Here is a 14,872-nt window from a genome sequence, read left to right as displayed (position 1 = left end):
ACGCTCCTCAAAAGGTACAGTCAGTGCGTGAAAAGGCACAACAAATTGGTCGCAAAATCAGTGGTATGACATCCGTCAATTTTGACGTAGACCCACAGACCCCGCATACAGTGGGAAAAGACGAGTTTCGAAAAGTGAAAACGCAGACGCAACACGATGGTGAAACGAAACGGTCCACAAGTAAAGAAACAAAGAACAGAACTCCATCTCAACGTGGGCCAGAGATAGAGTTGTCTCAACGCAGTGATACGAAAAATTGGGCAGATGACATTGAAGAATTTCCCGCAGATGAGGAAATGAAGGAAGTGTCACACCTACCAGGAGGGAAGATTCCAGTGCAGAAAGACAAGCAAATGAGGGACGAGACATCGTCTCGGCCATAACATGGAAAACCTTAGGCTTTGTCGACAGTGGGTCATAACGACTTGTATACTTACTTAATTAATCATGAATTCGTTACAAGCTTATAGAATCGGGACTTTGAATCTAAACAAGATCTGTAGCGAATTAAACCTTAAGAACTTGCAAGACATGCTCTACGCCGCTGATATTGATGTTATTATGTTACAAGAAGTAACAGATATTAGACTGGATGCCATCACAGGTTACAATGCAGTCGTAAATCCAGGGAGCGACAGTGACCTCGGAACTGCGATACTCGCCAAAGAAGGAATTATCATCAAAGATGTGGAGAAACTGGTAAACGCCAGAGGTCTAGCTGTCACCATTCACAATACGCGTTTTATAAATATTTATGCACCATCTGGCACCGGGAACAGGAGGCGAAGAGCTGAATTTTATAAAGATGATATAGTTCCCCTTTTCGGTGGCCGCTACGAGCGTATCATTTTTGGAGCTGATTATAATTGTGTGCTGTCTCCAAAAGACCAGACGCCGCATTTTAATAACTGTGCAGAACTCGGAGCCGTAATTACAGAACTCCGCTTAACTGACACCTGGGAGCTCAAGAACGGTGCATTGCCGGGTTTCACTCATATTACGAATCATTCCGCTAGTCGCATCGACAGGATCTATGTAACAGTCGACCTGGAAACACACGTTCTCCAGACAGAGTTATGGCCCACTATCTTTTCGGATCACGCTGCATACATATGTACCATAAACTTAAAACGGCAAGAAACGTACAGGGGACGAGGCTTGTGGAAGTTGAACGTGGAACATCTAAAAGACCCTGAATACCACGAAATATTCAATAACGTATGGAACGCGTGCGAGAACAAATTCGCTTCATATACCTCGGCACTGGCATGGTGGATGAAATGTGTGAAACCCGTGATAAGAAAATCGCTGATGAATTACTCCCGCGAGAAAAGTGTTTGGCAAAAACGGACGATAGAATATTATTTCCAAGTCCTTCGTGACCTATATCAATCTGATGAGTCCGTAATCGCCAACTACGTGGAAATAAAACGGATTCAGGCTAAACTTCTCGGACTGAAGCGGAAACAGCTGGAAGGACATCAAGTAAGAGCAGGACTTCACGATGCTGTAAAAGGAGAGCAAACATCTATATATCATGTGATTAATGAGAGGAAGGGGCAACGCAGAAAAATAATAACCGAACTAAGATCTTCTGACGGTAGGTTACTGACGCAGCAAAGTGACATCAAGAACGAAATTCACAAGTACTTCGCAGAGTTATTAGGCAAAACGACAATGGATATCCCGGTGGACAATGACATCATGACGGGATTCACACGCGGGCTCGACCCGGTAGAAGCAAACAACTTGTTAACTGAAATCACAGAAGAAGAAGTCGCAGACGCTATAACACGAAGCCCGAAAAATAAGTCTCCTGGGCCTGACGGAATCCCGGCCGAGTTCTATCAAATGTTCAGAAGACAGTTGATTCCCAAATTAGCGTGTATCTGTAACGAATTAATGAATCCCGCCAATGGCATCCCACGCGACTTCCTAGAAGGAACCATTGTTCTAATCCCGAAACATCCTGCAGGAAAATCTGTAACGCATTTTAGGCCTATCACTCTCCTAAATTCGGACTATAAAATATTTGCCCGCATCATAAACGAAAGATTAAAATCAGTATTGAACACAGTCACTGGATCATATCAATCGAGCGTAGGAAAAGACAGATCAATTTACCAAACACTGTGCGACTACAGAGATATTATTTCCATTGCCGCAGCCTGTAAAATAAAATGCGCCATCGTATCATTCTACTTTGAGAAAGCATTCGATAGAGTCGATCATGCTTATCTTTTTCACACCATGCGTGCCATGAACTTCCCGCAAGGTTTTATCAACATTATTACAAATCTTCTGCAGAAGTCAACATCGATAGTTATGGTAAACGGTCAGTCCAGTAAGCCCATTGTAATGAAAAGTTCGGTGCGACAAGGGTGCCCGATGTCTATGTCACTCTTTGCAATAGCAATCGAGCCATTGCTTTTTCGCCTGAGCGACAACCTACAAGGATTCACTACACGCGGCCGTAGGATTGTCTGCAGAGCATATGCCGATGACGTTGCATTTATTGTCAAAGACAACGACGAGATAGAGAAAGCACTCGACATAATAAACAAATATGAACAAGTATCTGGTGCGAAAATGAATAGGAATAAGTCTGGCATAATGAATATTGGAAGCGGTTTAGGAGTTCCCATTCATGGGCCAATAAAGGAAATTGTCACCATGACATGTCTTGGAGTGGAATACACAAGAAATATTCGGCAGACCATCGCAGTTAATTACAGAAGAATCCTCAACACCATCCGTGCCTGTATACGCCAGCACAATATCCGTACTCTTGATGAGATACAAAGAGTGGCTCTCGTCAACATCTATTTGTCCTCTAAATTAAATTACGTGGCTCAAGCCCTGCCAATGCCGAGGGAAGTGGCGAACAGGATTTTGGCTGCTTTTGGCCATTTCGTCAGCCGCGGCCACATCTTCAAAGTCAAGTACCAGACATTGACTCTACCGACTGGGAATGGTGGATTGAATCTCACAGACGTGTACAATAAAGCACAAGCATTGTACGTCTGTAAAACATATAAACCGTGGAAGCGGTCAGTCGACAGTGTCACCGCATTCTTGTTAAATGAAATAGCGCCGGTCAGCCAGGACGCCCCAATAGACGTTCACCACATCCCAAATGAACTTTACCACCTAAAACATTTCTTCGTAGAGTATAGCTACATTGGACTGGGAACACCCGAGAAAGATGTCATCAAAGTCAAGAAAATATACCAAAACTTAATGAACTTTCAGACCAAGAACATCATAGAACAAAAATACGTCGGTCACTCTTGGCATGATATCTGGAGGAACATACATCACCCATATTTACCAACAAAAGTGCGGTCATTGTGGTACTACTTTGTGAATAGGAAATTTCCAACGAAGTCCAGACTACATTCCATTCACCTGGCTGATTCCCCTTTGTGTACCATTTGCAACCTGATTGATACAGATGAACATCAATTTGTCTGTGGAAATGCGAATAATATATGGTTGTCAATCAGAAAAAAATTAGCAACTATGCAGAGAAAACCGCCGTATTTGATAACGCCAGCGTGCCTTTTATACCCGGAAGAGGAGTTATACCCCACCTGCAAGAAAAATGCCGTCAACTGGTTGAAGGGACACGCAGTATTTTACCTGCTGTCCAGTAAAGAAAGGAGCGAAGAAGATTTTTGGACGTACATTTCCGACCAGCATCACAAGCTACTACGCATGAATAATTATTATGATACATACGCCAACTTCCTCAGAAGAACAGTCATGTGAACTCCATTTTCGATGATGCGATTCAGAACATGAAGAAACGAGAGACAATCTGATCTTTGAAGAACAAATACGATCAAGTGACGAACATCACCATCTGGTTTAGATTTGGATATTTTTTTTTTTTTAAATGCCAAGGAACCTTTGTTTTATTACTTTTAAATGTCAGTTGAAAAATATGTACTACTATAGAATGTTATGACTAATAAAAAAAAAAAAAAAGTTGGTAGAGCACTTGACCGCGAAAGGCAAAGGTCCCGAGTTCGAGTCTTGGTCCGGCACACAGTTTTAATCTGCCAGGAAGTTTCATATCAGCGCACACTTCGCCGCAGAGTGAAAATCTCATTCTGAAATCGTAATATTGGCATATAAAAGTGCGCCAAGATACATTTTGTCCGATTTTACGATTGCAGTATAATCTCAAAAACACATTTACAACGCAAGAGAGGCGAAAATCATACATGTAGAACTCACCAAAAATATTCGTGTGCACAAATACTCTTCAAAATGAGACTAAATTCTCGAAATGCGTTGTGCCAAGCATGAAAAAATAACTAACTGATGAATGTTTTACATTATTTAAATCATAAAGTCACGAAGTCCATGCACGAGACAGTGATCGTATTTGGCACTTTGTTAATAATATTCGTCTTGAGTGCACTACGTAATGCAATTCATAATATTACCGGTTTCGGTTTTCTGTACCGAAAGCTGGCTTGCGGAGTGCAGATGCAGATGAAGTGTGCCCCTGGACTACCCCCGTGTTTGTGCTGGTGGCGAGGAGTACACACGGTGCGCCTGGGTAAACACGAGGAGAGCGAGGTGTGTAGGGGCAGGGGCGAGCATTTAAGTGGGACCAGCAGCTGATGGAGGTTAGCTTGATTTCCTGCCCCGGAGCTGGAAGCTGGAGGAGATGCTGCGGCGTGGGAGACTGGAGTTTGGTGGGGTGGGGTGGGGTGGCAGGGGGGAAGATGGGACGCCTCAGACGGACGGCAGATGTTTGACGGGGCTCGGGCGGGCCGCGTGGGAAATTGTCTGCCGGTCTCTGGGGAGCTGTTTGTAGGTCTGCTCACTGCTCAGCGCCAGCGGCGGCCGGCAGTCGTGTGCCGGGGCGCGGCGTACCGAGCGATGGGCATCAGCGGTATCCTAACAAAATACCGTACTCGCGAAAGAATCGAGAGGAAAATATCGACACCGTCAAGCATCGATGCATCGAGGAAATCTTCTCGCGTCTTCAGCCGAGTTGTGGCGTCAAGTTGTCGCAACGTGTCGTCGAGTTTCCTACTGGCCATCTTCAGGCGAAAACTCGTCGAATCGTTTGCGGCAACAGGACGCTACGACTCGCCTGATAAGCCAAGAAGGATTCTTGAATGTAATTCCCCGAGAAAGCCTACAACATTCTCACACAGCACACCTTTATGGGGAGGATAGCTAGCGCAGCTTCGAGAACCTGAAGATGACGAGTATGGAATTCGTCGAAACGTCAACTCGGTGACATGACTCGGCGGATACTCCGAGACGATTTTATCAGCGAAATTTGTCGAAAAAGCCGCAGTTCCTTATGTACCCATTCTTATCTTTGATAAAAGATTGATGTATACTCACTGCACTGGCTCCAGTATCTCTAGCTCCGCTTTTAAAGTGTATCTGTAACAAAGAAGAGAGAGAGAGAGAGATAGAGAGATAGTCGACTTGCGCAAGTTTTAAATGGAATCATGACAGTAACCCCTTCACCTCATATTCTTTCAAGAATCAAGTCCTATGTATAAAACAGCTTCACACCTTTGATTAATTCACGGCGAATTAATGTGTTAAATATGTGATGTCAAGCTTGAAGAACCTTTGCGTATGAGGCGCAAAATCCTAATTATGTGTGTTTTATTACTTTCGAGTTACTCACTCGTAATACAAGCTGGCTAATTTGCACTCCGATTTAAGGAAAACTAGTTTTCCGCCAATCTCAATGTTTATGACGTCATATTCTCTGAAGAATGTGTCGCATAATAGTATAATTTTGCAGAAACATTCAGTGGAAAACGTGGATACTGTCTGCCAATCAATTTAGTAGTAAAAAAGTAATATATTGAAACTTCCAGACTTGTACTGAATTTTGACTGCATGAACACCGAAAATGTGTAAAATGATAAACTTTTCTCCTCTTGTTATTTTACGGCCGTGTGAATGACAAGACGTTTCGAAAAGTTATGAATTTATGAGCAAAGTTTACTGGAAGTGCAGGAACCGACTGAATCATGCGGTGAAAATTTTGGGTATACATTACTGACTATTAAAATTGCCTCAGCAAAGAAAAAAAACGGGTATTCATTGGACAAATATATTGTACTAGAACTGACATGTGATCACATTTTCACGCAATTTGGGTGCATAGATCCTGAGAAATCAGCACCCAGAACAACCACCTCTGGCCGTAATAACGGCCTTCATACGCCTGGGCATTCAGTCAAACAGAGCTTGGATGGCGTGTACAGGTACAGCTTCAACACGATACCACAGTTCATCAAGAGTAGTGACTGCCGTATTGTGACGAGCCAGTTGCTCGGCCACCATTGACTAGACGTTTTCAATTGGTGAAAGATCTGGAGAATGTGCTGGCCAGGGCAGCAGTCGAACATTTTCTGTATCCAGAAAGGTTCGTACAGGACCTGCAACATGCGGTCCTGCATTAAGATGCTGAAATGTAGGGTTTTGCAGGGTTCGAATGAAGGGGAGGAGCCACGGGTCGTAACACATTTGAAATGTAAACTGTTCAAAGTGCCGTCAATGCGAACAAGAGGTGACCGAGACGTGTAACCAGTGGCACCCCATACCGTCACGCCAGGTGATACACCAGTATGGCGATGGCGAATACACGCTTCCAGCGTGCGTTCACCGCTATGTCGCCAAACACGGATGCGAGCATCATGATACTTTAAACAGAACCTGGATTCATCCCAAAACATGACGTTTTGCCATTCGTGCAACCAGGTACATCGTTGAGTACACCATCGCAGGCGCTCCTGTCTGTGATGCAGCGTCAAGGGTAACTGCAGCCATACTCTACGAGCTGATAGTCCATGCTGCTGCAAACGTCGTCGAACTGTTCTTGCAGATGGTTGTTGTCTTGCAAACGTCCCCATCTGTTGACTCAGGGATCGAGACGTGGCTGCACGATCCGTTACAGCCATGCGGATAACATGCCTGTCATCTCGACTGCTAGTGATATGAGGCCGTAGGGATCCAGCACGGCGTTCCGTATTACCCTCCTGGACCCACCGATTCCATATTCTGCTAGCAGTCATTGGATCTCGACCAACGCGAGCAGCAATGCCGCGATACGATGAACCGCAATCGCGATAGGCTACAATCCGACCTATATCGAAGTCGGAAACGTGATGGCACGCATTTCTTCTCCTTACACGAGGCAACGCCGGTCAACTGCTGTTTCTGTATGAGAAATCGGTTGGAAACGTTCCTCTTGTCAGCACGTTGTAGGTGTCGCCACCGGCGCCAACCTGTGTGAATGCTCTGAAAAGCTAATCATTTGCATATCACAGATCCTTCTTCCTGTCGGTTAATTTCGCGTCTGTAGGATGTTATCTTCGTGGTGTAGCTATTTTAATGGCCAGTAGTGTATAAAGAAAAGGAACGAGCCGGTTAAATAATTAATGCAGCACATTTTTTTCCCTCGGCCATTTTCGGTTGAAATATGCGGAATTTGTTGCGGAACATCGTCGAATGTTCCCGCTTAAGCTCCTATAAGTTCACGAAGTTACTATAGTTGGCATTGCTATAAATAGCCTTCAAACTGGTGTGTGTAACGGAGCTGCGTTCCCAGCAGAGAGCTGAGTTCCTTCCTGCGGAAAACCAGAGTACCGCAGACATATTCATGGGCGGTTGCGGAACGTGTACCCGGTGGTCAACAAAAGCGCGCTGAGTCGTCGCGCGAGGCGTTTGTCACATCGCAACAGAACTGACCGACCTCCCGCGCTCCGGCCGGCCACACACAGCTGTGACTCCTGCAGTGTTGAGCGTGCGGACACTCGCATTCGAGGTGACCGACGGATCACAATCAAACACCAAAAAGTACTTTAGTGGGTACTAGGAGGGCTTGTGGCCGAAGCCCCAGGGGTATGCACTGAATATACACCACAGTGGTTACACCTAGCATTTCGTATGGAACCGTAGTGTGGTGGAAGAAGGTAGAACAGTGGGTTGCTACTAAAGAGCTTGCTAAGGTGCAGAGATTGGCCTGATTAGCCATAACGGGCGGAATTAGCAGCACACCAACCACTGGAATGGAACCGATGCTGGATATGCCTCCACTTCACCTTTGGGTTAAGATTGAGGCAGCAGCTGCGGCACACAGACTTAAAAATGGTCAAAACTGGATCTTATTCGGATATCCAGAATCACACACTAACGTAGTGAGTGAAGTAAAAATAGGTAAGACTGGGAAAATACCTGCCGACTATGTAATAACTCCAAACTGCTTCGACAAGCCTTACAACATAATAATTGGAAGTAGGGAGCAGTGGGAGAAAGCAGTTCTACACCGTATGGGGGACATCGTTTGGTTCACCGATGGGTCGAAATCAGACCCAGGCGTTGGGGCAGGGGTGTACGGGGTTCAGCCAAGATGGTAGAGAATCTAGGGAAACTGGCCTCTGTATTCCAAGCCGAAATTACTGCAACCAGGGCATGTGTGGAGGAGAGTGTGAGTAGGTGCTACAATGGCCGTAGAACCTACATCTATTCAGACAGCCAGGCAGCCCTCACATCATTGGCAGCTCCTGCAACAAGATCTAAGATTGCTGCAGATTGCCAAAGGGCTCTGGTGGAGCTAGGGAGAAGCAATAGGGTGTACGTAGTGTGGGTCCCTGGTCACTCAGGGATCTGTGGCAATGAACAAGCCGATAGATTGGCTAGGATGGGGGCAACAACTCCATTTATTGGACCGGAACCTGTCCTGACAATCACCAAGGCTATGATCAAATTAGAACTACGGAACTGGCTTGGGAAACAGCACGTAGGATGTTGGACCAAGGTCCATAAACAAAAACACGGTAAGGTAATGATGCCCAACCCATGTTTTAAAAGATCCTGTTTAATCCTGTGTCTGAACAGGAAAGAGATCAAACTCATGACTGGACTGATGACCGGCCATAGGAACTTCAAAAAACACCCACACACAATGGGTATAACGGAAGAGAACCCTAAATGTAGCATCTGTGATGAGGGTGAAGAAACTGCACCACACCTAATCTTCGGATGCATGGCATTGGAGAGTGAAAGATATAGAATCTTCGGGACAACTAGACCTGAAGAAATTGTGTCTAACAAAAAACTGGTAGAGGGACTCCTTGCACTATTTAAGAGCACTGGTTGGCTCTGCTAGATATACAGGGAGCGATACTGCACAATAAACCTAGTTTCGGTGCGGGCAGTGGCGGGTCAGACCTAAACTGTTTTATCTCTCCTGTTAAAATCAATCAATCATTCAAATAGCTCGCTGCCCTTCTGGCAACGCGAGGGTCATACACGTCTGCGCACCAGAGAAGGACTCACAAAACTTACTGGACTTTTCCCCCTCATTCACCCTACTGCCCCATATCGCACCTTCCTACTTCCGTTTCCTTGGGTACACAGGCCATCCCGGTAAAGTGGCATAAGGCCGTCGCTTTTAACGGAGGTGATGTTAAAAAACAGGATTTTGCAGCCCAAAGAGTCTAGAAAAGTATGGTCAATGGAAAATGCCGCATAAAACTAACCTGCTTTCAGAAAAAAAGCTTTCCCATTATTGATACGATACGATACTTGCATATTGATATGAGTAAAGGTCTTTTTGTGTGTTACCGCTCCTCTGACCCGTTTTTATTGGCATTTATTGCTCCGGCTAAAAGTTTTCACGTTAATATTATAATCTCCGACATTTTACAAAACTGTGTGCCGTAGCCAACAGCGTACCGTAACGTGACAGAATATGGAAATGAAAACCTCTCTTTCGGGCATACACTGCTCATTGAAGACATGTCTCTGACTATAAATGATCCATTTGGTGTTGATGACGATAATACTTTTGAGGATTTATGCGTTAATCGCCGTCATGCGACCTGATCATTTAGAAAGCCTTTTCGCATGAGTCACCTGAGTATAAAAGACAGGTGTGGCAAGACACTGCCCTACTATACCCTGTGCACCCGCTACTACCAACGTCTGTGTATGCGCATTTCATTGTTGAGGAAATGCCTAGTCTTAGATTTAAGAAAATGTGCGATTTGCGGAGACAACGGCCTTGCCGCAGGGGATACACCGGTTCCCGTGAGATCACCGAAGTTAAGCGCTGTCGGGCGTGGCTGGCACTTGGATGGGTGACCATCCAGGGCGCCATGCGCTGTTGCCATTTTTCGGGGTGCACTCAGCCCCGTGATGCCAACTGAGGAGCTACTCGGCCGAATAGTAGCGGCTTCGGTCAAGAATACCATCATAACGACCGGGAGAGCGGTGTGCTGATCCCACGCCCCTCCTATCCGCATCCTCCAGTGAGGATGACACGGCGGTCGGATGGTCCCGGTAGGCCACTCGTGGCTTGAAGACGGATTGCTTCTTTTTAAAAAAAAAAAAAAATGCGGAGGTGTGCTCCTTACCGTACTCTCATTCAGGCACTTCCGATTGCTGTTGTGCAGAAGGAAGTACCCGCAGTGTACTATTCCGTGCGTCCCTAGATCATTCTGGCTTCATTCTGTTAAACAGTACAGTAGCGATGTATTTGTGGTCGTGCTGTTAATGCACTTACTGCCGGACCCCTCCCCAATTGAGAATGTTTGGAGTTTTACGGGCAGGGCACTCCAGTCGGCTCGGGATTGTCACGATCTAACGCATCACTTGGACAAAATTTGGTGATGTCGCTCAGGAGGATAGCAGGGGAGGACAGAGTTTGAAATACATCCAACAAACCGTCGAAGAAGTTAGGTGTCAGCGCTACTGTAAGGTGAAGAGGTAGGCACAAGTAAGAAAATCGTGGCGGCGTTATTAGTAGGCCAAGGGTATGATGGAGACAGTATTTTCAATACAGATCTGTCACGATTTGAATAGGAAATGGCAAGTGGACGAACTTTACCGGAAGTAGGAGAAAAGCACTTGCACGCTGTGGTGAAATCTGTACCGTGTCCTTCTTCACATATCACTTGCTAAATTTCTTGGTAAAAAAACGTAAATTTGTTTCAGGAACAAAATGGACAATTCCCACAGGTGAGACAGCTAATAACACAGTAAATTCCGTTCAACATATTTGTCGATGCTAGTACGTCTGGTAAACTTACAAGAAACTGTGTCATCCATTGATTAAATAACGCTTTCACTCCAGGTACGGAAGAAAACACCTTAGTGTTGTTTGACTCTTCGATTGAGCAAGCGGATGGAGCTAGATTTTAAGATCCTGAAATTCGGAAATCCTTAAATGGAAAACGTATTCGCACACAAATAATCCGCACACGAACGAGTAAATACATACAGTCTTTAGACGTCTACTTTTGCAGGCAATATACGACACTGAAGGCTGCACTTGAAATAAATTTATTACGGAGGCATCGCAAGTTACATTATATGACCAAGTACTAATAATGAAACTCCACTTAGAACTTTTTTCAACAGACGTCTTCGCCACTTTTCAAGGACGTGGTCGTTTACAACTAGCAGATCTATAGATATGTGACAGAGGAAACTGTAACGAATTCCCACAGTATTTTAAAATCAATGTTACAAGTAAAAAATGGCGATAGTGGTATTAAATATTGTGAAGACAACGCGGTTATTAATTGTTTGTACCGTTCTCAAAAGTCCTGCCCGGAACATTTTGTAAGAAGACCTCATTATCACATACTAGCACTGTCGTACGATGCGGCAAAAGACACCAGGACAGAAACGCCAGTGTACAATAGGCACGTGCAAGTCCGTATTTGTAAGAACGTTATTTGCCACACTGGTTGTGAATAAATGTAATCAGGGTCTTCGGAAATTGCCGTTACATGCTTCTGTTGCTTCTGGAAAATGGAAATGAGCGTTTGGCGTCGTTTCCCGGGAGGCTCCTTGCGGGGCAGGTCCGGCCGCCGTGGTGCAGGTCTTATTAAATTGGACGCCATATTGGGCGACCTGCGCGCCAGATGGGGATGAAGTGATGATGAAGACAACACGCCACCCAGTTCCTGAGCGGAGAAAATCCCCGACCCAGCCGGGAACCGAACCCGGGACCGTAGGACGGAAATCCGTCACGTTGATTTAGTTTTCATTTCTTCGATTTTGATCGTTGTGTTTGGTCGTTGCGGACGTCACATGACATCCGGTCAAGTTCGTGTGCTGATCCTTCCACTCAGTTTTTTTTTTTTTTTTTTTTTTTTTATCACAGAGGCCAACCGGCTCTCTGACCGATAAGGTCTTGATAAGGTGACGGTGACGCGACCACTTTTACAAGTTGTTGATTAGGCGTGACCAGGACATCACTGCTTTTACTATTCCACTCATTGATCGCCAGAGAAATTACTCGAGTAATCGTGACGGGTTCTCTTGAACGTGATGCAGTAGGTGGCCTCTTCCAGTTTGCGGCTCCTTGGAGCACCAGAGTCAGCCTGCTGACGGTGAAGGCACCCTTTCCAGAAGCCGATGCGTTATTCTGGCGAAAAGGGTATGCCATGGAGTCGGACGTTGTGGAGGACGATAAAGGCGACGAGCATGTCTTCAATTACAGTGAGCTCCTGCATTCAGAAGGAGGATCGTGTCGGTGTATTCCGCAAACCTGTACTCAACCACGTTGTTCTAACACTTGCAGACACGTAAAGGAGGCTCGAACCAGGTTCAAAATTGGGGCTCTGAGCACAATGGGACTTAACACCTGAGGTCATCAGTCCACTAGAACTTACAACTACTTAAACCTAACTAACCTAAGGACATCACACACATCCACGCCCGAGGCAGGATTCGAACCTGTGACCGTAGCAGCAGCTCGGTTCCAGACTAAAGCGCCTAGAACCGCTCGGCCATGGCGGCCGGCTCGAACCAAGCCAAACGTCAGATGAAATTAGATGATCCTATTAGCTGATCACCCCCCTCCCCCCTCGCCATCGCTAACCTGTTGCATACCTCCATAGCAAACATGCTTTCACCGGACATGACTTTCTGTTCAAAATATTATCTATGTGCCCACGTGCTAGCTGCAAAGCTGAGTACTGATTCGAAGAGCGCACAGTGGTCTGTACGTATGACTGGTAGAGGTAGTCTGTACTGTTTTAAATTTAGCCTCACCAGTTTGTGTAGTATTTTTCCTGCTTTGTCTGTTGTTAGCCTTATTTGTTCGTGCAAATTCAATTTTTCATCTACGTATACCCCAAGATAGCGCGTAATGCGTGCTCGATGTTTGTGTCCCCATTTTTAACCGAAGGATTCCTTTGGAATGATCCTTTCAGTAAAGTGTATGTTGTTTTGTTTTCGGCTATCCTGAGTTTGTTGTTGTGACACCACTGAGAAATTGTTTGTAGTAATCCACTGGCTTTCTCTTCTAACTGGTATCTGTTGTTTGCAGTGACTACAACTAATAGGTCATCTGCGTAGGTGACAATTCTGTCTGACCTGTCATCCCCATCCAGAAGTTGTAGGAGGGGTTCGATTGTTATGTCCCAGAAGATGGGGCCGCAGATCGACCCTTGAGGAGAGCCTTCGGTAATTCTTTTAATTACTTTCCGGCCGTCCATCTGCCATTCGACTACTCGGTCTTTACAGTAGTCTAGAAAACTGTTGTACCGTGATTGCGGTAGCTCCAGATGTCTTAGCCTCTGAAACAGTGCTGGCCACCACAGATTATCAAATGCTCCGGCAATGTCAATCATTATTGCCATGGCGTATTTCTGTTTTGTGGTGCAGACATACAACAGATCTCTGACGGAGCCTTCTGTACGCCGTTTGCCTCGATGCAACACGTCCTGTGGATGCTGCGGCGTCGGATGCCAGTTTCTGTGCAGTACCGAGGCGGTACCGCCGTGCCCTTACGGCCAAACAACGCCCCCCCCCCCCCCCTTCCTGATGTCACACATGGTCGGCACAGCCCTGGTCTTCGAGATACACTACTCTATAAACTGTCGCCACATCCAAGAAACGACATTACGCCACCGGGCCACATCTGTTTGTGACTCTCCGTCTTCCATTCTTCCTGTGGCTCTCCACAGCAGAGACAGTCTGGTTGACGTGTTCCCTGTGCCAAACTGCGCCGTCTGTGAGTGTGTACACAGCGGCTGTGGATGTGGGGTTACCCGGCGACCACTGCCTCGTTTGGCAGGTGCCGTGACGTCATCGCTGGCGTGGTTGTCCGTTGACTGGAATGCCACCTTCGGTGGAGAACACGACAGTACGGACATCTGTTGACAGTTGATTACGAGGTGCGACAATAAAGCAATGAGACCGATATGAAAAAAAAAAATGTTGCTTGCCGTTTTAGTCAAGTTTAGTGTTGTCTCCTTCAAAGTAGTTCCCTTCTGATTGCACACACTTTTTCCAGCGCTTCTGATGGTAACATTTCTGGAACTCCTGTAATATCCTCCAAGACCCACGTCACAGCTTTTTGGACATCTTGGGTTGTTTGAAAAGGGTGTCCCTTGACCGCCGTTTTGACTCTCGGAAATAGAAAGTTGGACGGAGCGATATCTGGTGAATAAGGTGGCTGTGGTAGTACTGAAATTTGTTTTGAGGTTAAAAATTGCTGTACTGACAGAGCAGTATGGGATGGGGCATCATTATCTTGATACAGAATCCAATTATCAGCAATGTTGGCGTGGACACGAAGAACTGTTTTACAAGTCTTTCTAAAATTTCTTTCTAGTAATATCGGTTAACTATTTGTCCAGGTGGCACCCACTCTTTATGAACAATTCCCTTGGAATCAAAGAAGTACACAAGCGTGCATTTCGCTTTTGACTTTGACATGCGAGCTTTTCTTGGTCTGGGTGATCCCTTTGAGCACTATTGCGAACTTTGGCGTTTTGTCGCTGGATCGTACTGAAAAAAAACTAACTTTCTCACCAGTGATAACACGGCTTAACAATTCTGGGTTGATTTCCATTTG

General features: G+C 45.7%; 1 pseudogene; it reads left to right on the top strand.

The window, feature by feature from the left end:
• Positions 1 to 10,050: 10,050 nt before the first annotated feature.
• Positions 10,051 to 10,168, top strand: LOC124720609 (annotated as a pseudogene).
• The last annotated feature ends 4,704 nt before the right edge of the window (positions 10,169 to 14,872 follow it).

This window comes from Schistocerca piceifrons, chromosome 11, assembly GCF_021461385.2.
Source record: "Schistocerca piceifrons isolate TAMUIC-IGC-003096 chromosome 11, iqSchPice1.1, whole genome shotgun sequence".
In the NCBI taxonomy this organism is placed as follows: domain Eukaryota; kingdom Metazoa; phylum Arthropoda; class Insecta; order Orthoptera; family Acrididae; genus Schistocerca; species Schistocerca piceifrons.
The sequence above is the reverse complement of the archived record's forward strand: the minus strand, read 5'-3'. Positions and strand labels throughout refer to the sequence as shown.